Below are 13758 nucleotides of genomic sequence, written 5' to 3' on the forward strand. Positions count from 1 at the left end.
AAAACAACCTCACCACAACACATCCATATCCACAAAACTTCTCTCAACCTTCACCTCTTAAGCTAGTAGCTGAGGACCTCCTTCAAACGTCCAGAGAACTCTTGGAAAGACAAGAACAATATTGGGAGGAACGAGAGAGCCTTTTTGAGAAAATAGATGGGCACTTAGAGCAAATAAGGAAACACTTCGGGTTGCCAAGCAGTGAGGATGAAGACCAATTTGTGGGTGAGGAAGTGGAAAAAGAAGAACAAAAGGTCCATGTGTCAAGTGAAATTTCAATGAAGAATGAGGTGGTTGAGAATGAAATTGAACTTGAGGTGATAAAGGAACATGAACATTCACAACCCTCACAAACTTCCCTTGAATCTGTGATCGAAAAATACGAAGAGGAGATGAAGAAATCTTGGGAAGAACAACAAACCTCTTCCATGATTGAGCTATTAAAGCAAATGTTGAGTGTAAAAGAGGAAGTGGAAGAGCAAGAACGTGAGGAAGACACTCAAGAGAAATCACACTCAACTGAAACAGAGAAGTGCAAAAAGGAAGGGCTCATAGGACCACCAATTCAAGAGGCTCTTGATGAAGACAAAACTCCAATAATCACACAGCAACCAAGACTTGGATTCAAGGAAGTGAAGGCAATTAACAAAAGCACCAAGAAGAGGATTGTGACCAAGCTACCAAGGACAATATTCATGAAGAAAAAGGGGTCAACCACAAGCAATCCTCCCCCTGATCCAGTAAGCAAGCTCAATCAAGCCATTAACAAAAGAAAACTTGTTGAGGAGAGGCCAAGACAGGGGACACTAGCTGAATCTTCTTCCCCCTTAAGGTCATTCCTATTAACAAACTGGAAGAAGAGGAAGAAAGTGAACAACATGTCAACCATAGGTATAATTTCTTTTCTTTGCTTTGTTTTCATTCTTTGTTTTATTTAAATTCAATAAATTGGCATATGGTTACATTTTAAGTTTGGTGTTGCCTTGCAACAAATTATTTTTCAATCTTTTTGGATGATTGCATCAAATCAAAAATGAGAGTGACACACCAAGATTCTAAGTTTGGTGTGCCATTTATTTTCTATGCAATTTATTCAAGCAACACTACTTGTCTGCATAATCATAATGCCTCTGCAGTTTTAGTTTTCTCTTTTGATTTGACACTTTTGCATTCTACTTGCTTTAGTTATTTTTCTATCTTTAAATGCTTTCATTTAGTTTGCTTATTAACTGTTTTTGTTAATACATTACCAAGAGATCCTTATTCATGACAGATTCTTAGCTTGGTGATTGTATTTAACATACAACAATTTCATTTGTTTAGTTTTAATTCAAATAAATTGACATATGATTGCATTCTAAGTTTGGTGTTGCTATGCAACAAAATTTGTTTCCAATCTTTACTGGATACTTGCATTAATTCCAAGTGAAAGTGTCACACTAAGTTTGGTGTGCCACTTATCTTTTATGCAATGTATTATGCTCACCTTCTTAAGTTTGCAATCAAAATGTCTATGTCTCATGTGCCTTAATTGTTATCCTTAATTTTGCTTACTTGAAACACATGTGCTACTAATGTTTCATTGTGTAAGACATTCATGATCTATCTTAGCCCCATAGCCACGGTTCTAATTGTTGCTTGAGGACAAGCAATCATTCTAAGTTTGGTGTTGGAAGGGAAAGAAAAGGAGGAAAAGGACAACAATAGAGAAGATAAATTACAAGGTTGTAAAGTTCTTTTTTTCTCTCATTTGTTTCCAGCAGTTTAAATTGCATGATTGTCTTATTACCTTCTTTATATGCATGTGTGGTATGAATAAGCATAGCTTGAATTTTGATTTGCAATATGTTGCTGTGGCATTATGACTACCAACTTGAGTTTTGTGAATACAAAAGCAAAAAAAAGCATCATGATCATAAACAAACAAGGAATTAAAGAAGAACTTGGCATGTGCACACAAGTATTGGAAGGCTAGTATGTTTGATTGTTGCTCAATTGCATTAGATTTGATTTAATTGGAGTTTTCATCTAGGACATTTTGTGAAATCTTTTGAAATCATGAAAACCTTGAAAAAAAAGAGGCAAAGAAAAGAAAAAGGGAAAGAATGAGAAAGTTGAAGGCTCTGAGTACCAATGACAATTCCATTGTTAAGTACTTGTGGTGTTTATGTATCGAGTAAAATGCTTGAAAACAAAACACTTAGAAGTCAAGGCTAGGCTCAAGTGCAAAAGCACTCCCTCAAAGCTCAAGGCTCTGAGCATCAATGATTAGAGAGTCAAGAAAAGAAATAAATGTGCTTAATGAAGTCCTCTAATTAAATGCTTGTGGTGCTTATGTATCAAGTGGTAATACTTGAAAACAAAGCATTTAGAGTCGTAGTTTTGTTATCAACTCATGGGGCAAAGCACCCAAAAGAGAAGCTAATAAGAAAAATCAAAAGCTTGTTTCAAGGAAGAAATATAAGAAAAAGATTTCATAAATTGAGCTAGATAGAAGCATCAATCATTTACATTTCTTTTGTGATTGTAGCATGCTTAGAAAACTAGCTTACCATGAACATTGAGTTGCTATTCTTCTTACCTTGGATTGTCAATCTCTATTGCATGATTCTTTTCTTGCTTGAGGACAAGCAAGGTGTAAGTTTGGTGTTGTGATGCATTCGCATATTTGCTATATTAGCTAGTTAGTTTAGTTGGTTTTAGCTTAATTTCACTCATTTTCTCTAAATAAACAAGCTATTTTATGAGTTTTGTCTTCATGCATGAGAATACCAAGGAACATGTTGATTCTAGCCAAATTCATGCAAATGATTTAAGGAATGCATACATGAATGAGTATGAATGAATCTCATGAAATTTATTGCATGAATGGGTAAGACTTTGAAGCTATTTTCTTTGTTGATGATAGGTGATGAAACAAGAAAGCATGGAAGCAAGAATGATGCAAGCTGGGCAAGAAGAAGTTGGCGTTGCCAACTTGGAGATAGGGCTGCGTTATTGGAGGCAACGCCAGGCAACCTTGGAAGAGAAGTGGCGTTGCCAACTTGGAGAAAGGAGTGAGTGTTTGAAGGCAACGCCAGGAATGGTTGCTTGGCTAGGCACCAAGTCTTGGGTGCCAACCAAGTTGCTAACGCCAATCAAGGCACCATTCACGTTGCTAACGCCAGGGAGGAGTGCCATTCACGTTGCCAACGCCAGGGAGGAGTGCCATTCAAGTTGCCAACGCCAGGAAGAGCTGCCAACCACGTTGCCAACGCCAGCTTCTATAGGCGTGTTCAATGGCAACGTGGGAAGCAATATTTGGAGCTAGGAAAGAGCATCGAGCACGTTGCCAACTCAAGAAAGCATTGGCGTGTTTGGTAACAACGCCGGGAAGCTTTGGATGGTGAAGAATGGAGGTAGCACGTTGCTAACTTGGAATATAGGGGCGTTATCCACAACAACTCCAACAAGGCAGCCTGACCTTACCTCCTTCAATGGAGTATATCTTGAGCTACAAAACTCAAAATGAGGTGATTCTAACGGCATTTGAAAGTAGACATCCATAGCTTTCCAACCATATATCATAGTATGGGGTTGTCATTCATTTTGAAGCTTCAAAAGCTGGCGTTACCAACGCTGGAAACAAGGGCGTTTTCACCAAAAACGTGTGCGATTTTGGCAGCCTGACCATGTCCTCTTCAATGGAAAATATCTTGAGCTACAGAGATCCAAATTGAGTGCTTCCAGTTGCGTTGGAAAGCTAACATTCAGAGCTTTCCAACCATATATAATAGTCTATGGTGGAGCACAAAATTGAAGCCAACTCAGAGTCATCTTTAGGAGCCAAAAACAAGAACATGAAGTGAAATTCAAGAAGGCTAGAAGGTAGCCCATGAGGAAGCACGGGCACGTTGCCAACGTGCTAGCAAGGAGGCGTGTTTTGCAACAACGCCAGCCTCATGTCTCTGCCTTGGGAGGCTAGGCACGGGCACGTTGCCAACTTGGGAGAATGGGTGCATTTTTGGCAACAACTTGGCAGCTTGACCTTACCTTCTTTGAGGAAGCATAACTTGAGCTAGGAAAGTCCAAATGAGGTGATTCTAGTGGCATTGGAAAGAAGACATCAAGAGCTTTCCAATGATGTATAATAGTCCATATTGAAGCAGAGGATTGACACTCAAATTCTGGGCAACATTAGACATGAGAGAAGAGTCAAGAAGAAGAAAAGCAAGTTGTTGGCAATAACTTGGGCCAGCAACGCCCAAGTCTCAAACTTCACTTCCAGGAAAATACCATGCACGTTGCCAACGTGCATTAAGCCTAGAGTTGTTGCCAATAACGCCCCTCAATGGGCCAGAATGGTTGCCAACTTGCTCTGCTTCCCCTATTCCTCACAAAGGCCAGCAACTTCTTCAATTGAACCAAGAATTCAACAATGAGAAAGCCCACATTGCTAGCCCAAATTGAAGATCTCTGAAGAAGTTTTGGGAGTAGTATAAATAGAAGAGATTGGTGTACTTTTACACTTTTTGACACTTAGAACTTTTTCATACTTTGAGCACTTTTACTTGTTAGCACTTCCGGGAGGATACCTGGGGAGCATTTCTGGGTTCTTCTTGGAACTTCTCTTCTTCATTTCTTAAGCTTTAAGCATTTCATTATTCTTCTTCATCTTTCTTTGCAATTTAGTTTAATTTTGATTTATGGCAATTGTTGTTGAAATTGGAGCAATGACTCACTAAACCCCACTTTCATTAGGGGGAGGAGCTCTGTTTGTTGGAATGAATTGGTGAACCCATCTTCTCCTCCTCAATTCTAGTGGTTGATCTAAAGAGGGAACTCTTGCTCTTCAAAGATTCAACCACCATCGAGAGAGGGGTTAATCTATATGAATTATGTGGTGAATTTGAGGAATGAGCCACATAATTCAGTTTAGAGTTCATCCTTTCATGATTTCTTTAATCAATATACCTTGGTTAATATGTGAGATGTAACTCTCCTTGGTTGAGATTATAGGAATTGTGTGGCTGGATTAGATTTGAGCTTCATCTCTTCTCATGAATAATTAGATCACGAGAGTGGCAATTGGTTATGTTGAGAGAGATTGAATCACCAAGAGATTGGGATTCAATCACCCACTTGCCATGGATCTATACCCATGATTGAGGAAGATTTGACTAACATCAATTCATGAAAACTAGCATCTCTGATCCCTAATGATCCTCTCTATCATTAATTCTCATCTCTCTTGTTCTTAGTGTTTGAAAACCCATTGCCCAACTCCCTTCTACATTCTTGCAATTTATTATTCTTGCCATTTACATTCTGTTTCTTTATTTCTTACTCTCTTGCTCTTTAGAATTCAGCATTTTATTTTATTGCAATTTACTTTTGATGTCATTTAAGTTTCTTGCAATTTAAGTTTCCGTTATTTACTTTCACTTTATTTCTATCTTCTAGTTCTTTACATTCTGTGTCATTTACATTCTTGCAATTATGTTCAAAAATCAAAATGCTCATGAAATCAAAACTATGTTTGCTTGACTAAATTTACCAATTAACTAAAGTTGCTTAATCTACCAATCTCCGTGGGATCGACCTCACTCTTAGTGAGTTTTATTACTTGATACGACCCGGTATACTTGCCGGTTATACGTGAAACTCTAATTTTTACGTATCATTGGATTATGACTAAAAAGCCCGAACATCGAAGACAAACAAGTCAGAAGAAGGCTGAAAAGTCCCCTCAACAAAGTAAAAGGGGCAATACCAGACTCGCACAAGGAGAAACTACTCAAAGATCGACCAAAGTCAGGATGCTTGAGCACGACTTCCCCGAAGAGATCGAAACTCTGAAAGCACGGTCTCATGGAAAAGTCCGAACTCAAGCAGGGGCAAAGTCATACAGGTCGACGTCAGCTAAAGAAGAGGCACAAGTACGACTTCAAAAAAAGAACAAGCCAAAAGGTTGGAAAACAACTTAAGGCTCAAATGCGCTTAGCCAAAAAGGATACAACTCTACTCAAAGAAGGCACAATCTCAAACATGGCTACGAACATCATCCAAGACTAAAAAAAAGGTTCTATATAAAAGAACACTAAAAAGTCATTGGAAAAATCACTAAAAGTCCGGATATCAAGCCGCAAGGACAACTTCGCCAAAGCAGAGGGTTGTCAACACAAACTTAAAGCAAGGCGTGATCCAGAAGGCAAGGGTAGAAAACCCACGCTACCACTCAAAAGAGGTTGGAACTGTGAAGTACCAAACCTCTAGAAAATCTGCAAGATTGCAAAGCAATGAAGAAACAAAGCAAGACAGATGCTTGAGCACTACTTCCAAAGAGATCAAAGCTCTGAAAAGCACGATCTCATGGAAAGATCGAACTCAAGCAGGGAAACTGTTCATACCCTGGGTCAAGCTGTCCGACCCGGGATGTTTAGCGACAAGCCGACCGACCTCTTCAGGTCAGACTATCCGACCTTTTCTCAAAGAGCTTGGCCAATGCCCGACCTCTTCTCAAAGAGCTCGGCCAAATCGCCAAAAGAGCCCAAAGCAGCCCCAAAATGAAGGAACACAGCCCAATCTAAAGACAGCCAATGCCCAGAAAGATAAAGGCGGTTCCCCTAAAGATAAGATGACTTCACTCAAAGATAAGATAAGATAAGATAAGATAACTATCTTATCTCCAGAGAGGTCACTCCTCACCATTATAAATACACTGGAGCACACAGGTATAACTCATACTCTGATTCTACTCAATACCTGCTTAATACCCTTGCTAACTTAAGCATCGGAGTCCCTTGCAGGTACCCCCCACCCTTCGGGGACGAAGGATCAGCACCATCACCAAGTCCAACAAGTCGGACACATTAGCTCCGGCCGCTATACACCTGCCGGACACGTCGGCTCTGACCAACACAGAAGATCTCGACCGAGATCGACCTACAGTTTCAGGTAACCCCCGGAACAACTTCATTCTAGTACTTTTGGATCAATGTTATAAATATATTTTGGTTAGAGACAATTTTTATTATATAAAGAAATTATTTAGTATAATTATGTATTTATTTTTATTTTGTAATATTCAATTCATTTATACATGTAATCATATTAACTATTATATTGTATTAATAAAAAGACCTAAGGCTACACTTATATATAGTAGCTATAGTATACAGAAAAAAAAATGAGACCTAAGGCTACACTTATATACAGTAGGTATAGTATACAGAAAAAAAAGAGGAACCTAAGGCTACGCTTATAAAAAGTAGCTATGGTATACAATGTGGTTACGCTTTACAAGTGATGCAGTAGCGTTGAAAAGCGTAGCCTATTCTGGAAGAACGAAAGCTGTAAAGCATAGCCTTTGGTCCTGGACAACATCACTTGAAAAGCGTAGCCTATTCCCAAACGCCAAAAGCGTAACCCTTGGTGTAGAAAAGCGTAGCCTTTGAGAATAGGCAACGGCCGAATAGGAATCACCCCAAAAAGCGTAGCCGTAGCCTAAGGCATCATTTTTTTTCACTTTTGGCTACACTTTTCAAGTGTACCTGAATGTGTGTTTTTCTTGTAGTGTTGAAAAAGTTTACCTCACTGAAGAATGCAATGCAGTCATTCTGAAAAGCTTACCAGAGAAGCTTAAAGATCCTGGAAGCTTTATGATACCATGCACATTAGAGGGTACTTGTACCAAGCAAGCTCTATGTGATCTTGGGGCAAGTATCAACCTAATACCTACATATACTATCAGAAAGCTTGGTTTGACTGAAGAAGTCAACCGACCCAGATATGTCTCCAACTTGCTAATGGCTCCATTAAATACCCATCAGGCGTGATTGAAGATATGATTGTCAAGGTTGGGCCATTTGCCTTTCCCACTGACTTTGTGGTGCTGGAAATGAAGGAGCACAAGAGTGCAACTCTCATTCTAGGAAGACCTTTCCTAGCAACTGGACGAACCCTCATTGACGTCCAAAAAGAGGAATTAACCCTGAGAGTCAATGAGGACGAGTTTAAGTTGAATTTTGTCAAAGCTATATAGCATCCAGACACCCCAAACGACTGCATGAGCATTGATATTATTGACTCTCTGGTGGAAGAGGTCAATATGACTGAGAGTCTCGAATCAGAGCTAGAGGATATCTTTAAAGATGTTCAGCCTGATCTGGAGGAACCAGAGAGAATAATAGAACCTCTGAAAATCCCTCAGGAAGAGGAGAAACCTCCTAAACCCGAGCTCAAACCATTACCACCATCCCTGAAATATGTATTTCTCGGAGAAGGTGACACTTTTCCTGTAATCATAAGCTCTACCTTAGAGCCACAGGAAGAGGAAGCACTAATTCAAGTGCTGAGGATGCACAAGACAGCTCTTGGGTGGTCCATCAGTGATCTTAAGGGCATTAGCCCAGCCAGATGCATGCACAAGATCCTATTGGAGGATGATGCTAAGCTAATGGTTCAACCACAGAGGCGGCTGAATCCAGCCATGAAGGAGGTGGTGTAGAAGGAGGTCACTAAATTACTATAGGCTTGGATTATTTATCCTATTTCTGATAGCCCCTGGGTGAGCCCTGTCCAAGTTGTCCCTAAGAAGGGTGGCATGATAGTGGTTCATAATGAAAAAAATGAACTGGTCCCTACAAGAACAGTTACAGGGTGGCGTATGTGTATTGATTACAGAAGGCTCAATACAGCTACCAAAAAGGATCATTTTCCTTTACCATTTATAGACCAGATGCTAGAAAGACTAGCAGGTCATGATTACTATTGCTTTCTGGATGGATATTCAGGTTATAATCAAATTGCAGTAGATCTACAGGATCAAGAGAAAATAGCATTCACATGTCCATCTGGAGTATTTGCATATAGAAGGATGCCATTTGGTCTGTGCAATGCACCTGCAACCTTTCAAAGGTGCATGCTCTCTATTTTCTTTGATATGGTGGAAAACTTTCTGGAAGTCTTCATGGATGACTTTTCAGTATTTGGAGACTTATTCAGCTCCTGTCTTGACCATCTAGCACTTGTTCTAAAGAGGTGCCAAGAGACTAACCTGGTTTTAAACTGGGAGAAATGTCACTTTATGGTGACTGAAGGAATTGTCCTTGGGCACAAACTTTCGAACAAGGGAATAGAGGTTGATCAAGCTAAGGTAGAGGTAATTGAAAAATTACCACCACCTGCCAGTGTTAAAGCAATCAGAAGCTTTCTGGGGCATTCAGGATTCTATAAGAGGTTTATTAAGGATTTTTCAAAAATCACAAAACCTCTGAGCAATCTGCTGGCTGCTGATACACCATTTATCTTTGATAAGGAGTGTCTGCAGGCGTTTGAGACTCTGAAAGCTAAGCTGGTCACAGCACCAGTCATCTCTGCACCAGACTGGACATTACCATTTGAATTAATGTGTGATGCCAGTGATCATGCCATTGGTGCAGTGTTGGGACAGAGGCATGACAGGCTTCTGCACGTCATTTATTATGCCAGCCGTGTTCTAAATGATGTGCAGAAGAACTACACAACCACATAAAAGGAATTGCTTGCAGTGGTTATGCCATTGACAAGTTCAGATCTTATTTAGTAGGATCAAAAGTGATTGTGTACACTAACCATGCTGCTCTTAAATATCTACTAACAAATCAGGATTCAAAACCCAGGCTCGTAAGATGGTTGTTGCTTCTGCAAGAGTTTGATATAGAAATAAGAGACAAAAAAGGGACAGAAAATCAAGTAGTTGATCACCTGTCCAAGATAGAACCAGTAGCAAGAGCGTCCCTCCTTCCTACTGAGATCTCTGAAACCTTTCCGAATGAGCAATTATTTGCTATTCAGGAAGCTCTGTGGTTTGCAGACATTGCAGACTAGATTAAAAGCTCAGTAATAGTCCAGCTAAAGACAGTAAAGAAGCGCTTGCTGGGAGGCAACCCAATCATGAGTTTATTTTATTTATAATTTTAATTCTAAATTAGATAATACATTTCAGTGAATGATACAAAGAAATAAAGGTTCAGGACATAAAGCAGAGAAATCACAGAGAAAAGGACATCACTAGCACAAAAACGCCAGTAAGGAAGGTTTCTGGCATTTAACGCCAGAAAGAAGCAGCAAGTGGGCGTTAAACACCCAAAACAAGCAAGGACTGGGCATTAAACGCTCAAAGGAAGCATCTCCTGGGTGTTTAACGCCAGGATTATGGGGAGAAGAATTTTCGAAATTGCCTCTCCTTCTATTCCTTTCTTTTCCTTTCTTTTGCTTGATGATAAGCAAACCTCTAAGTTTGGTGTGTTTTTCCATGATCACTGAGCTAAAACTCATCAAGATCATGGAACCTAAGGGAAAACAAACCACTTCAAGAGGCAAGAAAGAGAATATTCCAAAACCACTTTGGAATCAAGAGAAGTTCTTAACCAAAGAACATGCAGACCATTACCACAAAATAATGGGTCTGAGATCAATGATCCCGGAAGTTAAATTTGATCTGAAAGAAGACGAATATCCAGAGATACAGGAGCTGAAGCACCAGAAGCTGTCTCTTGAAGGACCAGACACCCCACAGGTTGAAGGAGCACTCATCATCTCCCAAACTAAAAGTTGTTGAGTCCTAATCTTAACCTTAAATCTGTGATAACTTTTATTTTTAGGAACCTATCTTATTAGTAGTAATTAGTATCTTTATTTTGATTTTATCTCCAATTAAACTATAATTCATTTTTCTCATCATCATCAAACATGAATAAAATAGCAGGTTTTTAGAATAAGGAGGCAATATTTTTTTTCGTCTTTTTAATAAAGAAAATTCAAATTATTTATATGTGGTGGCAATACTTTTTGTCTTCTGAATGAATGCCTGAACATTGCATAATTTTGATAGTGGAGTTTATGAATGTTAAATCTGTTGGCTCTTGAAGGAATGATGAACAGGAGAAATGTTATTGATGATATGAAAAATCATGAAATTGATTCTTGAAGCAAGAAAAAGCAGTGAAAAAAAAAAGAGAAAAAAAAGCAGAAAAAGCCAATAGCCCTTTAAACCAAAAGGCAAGGGTAAAAAGGATCCAAGGCTTTGAGCATCAATGGATAGGAGGGCCCAAGGAAATAAATCCAGGCCTAAGCGGCTAAATCAAGCTGTCCCTAAACATGTGCTTGTGGCATGCAGGTCCAAGTGAAAAGCTTGAGACTGAGTGGTTAAAGTTGTGATCCAAAGCAAAAGAGTGTGCTTAAGAACTCTGGACACCTCGAATTGGGGACTTTAGCAAAGCTAAGTCACAATCTGAAAAGGTTCACCCAATTATGTGTCTGTGGCATTTATGTATCCGGTGGTAATACTGGAAAACAAAATGCTTAGGGCTACGGCCAAGACTCATAAAGTAGTTGTGTTCAAGAATCAACATACTAAACTAGGAGAATCAATAATAATATCTGAATTCTGAGTTCCTATGGATGCCAATCATTTTGAATTTCAAAGGATAAAGTGAGATGCCAAAACTGTTCGGAAGCAAAAAGCTACTAGTCCCGCTCATCTAATTAGAATCTGGGCTTCACTTAAAACTCTAAGATATTATTGCTTCTTGATTTCTTTTTATACTATTTTATTTATGTATTTGCTTGGGGACAAGCAACAGTTTAAGTTTGGTGTTGTGATGAGCGGATATTTTATACACTTTTTGGGGGTAATTTCATGTAGTTTTTAGTATGTTTTAGTTAGTTTTTAGTATATTTTTATTAGTTTTTAGGCAAAATTCATATTTCTAGAATTTACTATGAGTTTTTGTATTTTTCTATGATTTCAGGTATTTTCTGGCTGAAGTTGAGGGAGCTGAGCAAAAATCTTATTCAAGCTGAAAAAGGACTGCTGATGATGTTGGATTCTGACCTCCTTGCACTCAGAATGACTTTTTTGGAGCGACAGGAGTCCAATTGGCACGCTCTTAATTGGGTTGGAAAGTAGACATCCAGGGCTTTCCAGAAATATATAATAGTCCATACTTTGCTCGAAGATAAATGACGTAAACTGGCATTTAACGCTAGTTCCATGTTGCATTCTGGCGTTGAACGCCAGAAATAGGTTGCAAGTTGGAGTTAAACGCTAGAAACAGGTTACAACCTGATGTTTAACTCCAGAAACAGCCCAGGCACGTGAGAAGCTCAAGTCTCAGCCCCAACACACACCAAGTGGGCCCCAGAAGTGAATTTCTGCACTATCTATCTTAGTTTACTCATTTTCTATAAACTTAGGTTACTAGTTTAGTATTTAAACAACTTTTAGAGACTTATTTTGTATCTCATGACATTTTTAGATCTGAACTTTGTACTCTTTGATGGCATGAGTCTCTAAACTCCATTGTTGGGGGTGAGGAGCTCTGAAGCGTCTCGATGAATTAATGCAATTATTTCTGTTTTCTATTCAAACACGTTTGTTTCTATCTAAGATATTCATTCGCACTTTAATATAAAGAAGGTGATGATCCGTGACACTCATCACCATTCTCAACCTATGAACGTATGCCTGACAACCACGTCCATTCTACATTAGATTTAAGGAGTATCTCTTGGATTCCTTAATCAGAGTCTTCGTGGTATAAGCAAGAATCCATTGGCAGCATCCTTGAGAATTCGGAAAGTCTAAACCTTGTCTGTGGTATTCCGAGTCGATTCAAGGATTGGATGATTGTGATGAGCTTCAAACTTGTGAGTGTTGGGCGTAGTGACAGACGCAAAAGGATCAATGGATCCTATTCCAGCATGAGTGAGAACCGACAGATGATTAGCCGTGCGGTGACAGCACACCTGGACCATTTTCACTGAGAGGACGAATGGTAGCTATTGAAAATGGTGATTCACCAACACACAGCTTGCCATAGAAGGAACCTTGTGTGCATGAAGAAGATGACAGTAGGAAAGCAGAGATTCAGCAGACAAAGCATCTCCAAAACTCCAACACATTCTCCATTACTGCGTAAAAATTACTAGTTTCATGCTCTTTTACTTTTTACAATTGAAACTAAAGAACCCTATTGGTATCCTGACTAAGAATAATAAGATAAGCATAGCTTGCTTCAAGCCAACAATCTCCGTGGGATCGACCCTTACTCACATAAGGTATTACTTGGACAATCCAGTGCACTTGCTGGTTAGTTGTACGGAATTACATAGTGTGAGTGTAATTTTCGTGCACCACTAAACCCTCAACTCATTACTTTGGTGCAGCAAAACTGCCAGTACTCTAAACTTCCACAAGAAGAGCCTACTGAGTTCCTGGCAAATTTCTTACAAATTGCTAACATAGTACACACTGAGGGAGTAGATCAGGATGTCTATAGACTGCTACTCTTCCCCTTTGCTGTGAGAGACCGAGCGAAGAGGTGGTTAGATAACCAACCCAAATCTAGCTTGAAAACATGGAAGCAGCTAGTAGACAAATTTTTGAATCAATACTTTCCCCTAAGGAAGTTAACCCAGTTAAGGCTGGACATCCAAGGCTTCAAGCAAGAGAATAATAAATCTCTTCATGATGCCTGGGGGAGGTATAGAAGAATGCTACAGAAATGCCCGACTGAAATATTTTCAGATGGGTATAATTAGACATTTCTATTATGGCCTAACAGAATGGCTAGGATGTATCTAGACCACTCTGCTGGTGGTTCTATACATATAAGGAAAATAATTGAAGAGGCTTACGAACTTATTGAGACAGTTGCCAAAAAACCAGCATTTGTACTTGGTGGATGAGACTTCCATGAAAGGAGAGGTTAAGGTAATATCCACTGAGTTTAA

Source organism: Arachis stenosperma, chromosome 5, assembly GCF_014773155.1.
Source record: "Arachis stenosperma cultivar V10309 chromosome 5, arast.V10309.gnm1.PFL2, whole genome shotgun sequence".
NCBI classification, from domain to species: Eukaryota; Viridiplantae; Streptophyta; class Magnoliopsida; order Fabales; family Fabaceae; genus Arachis; species Arachis stenosperma.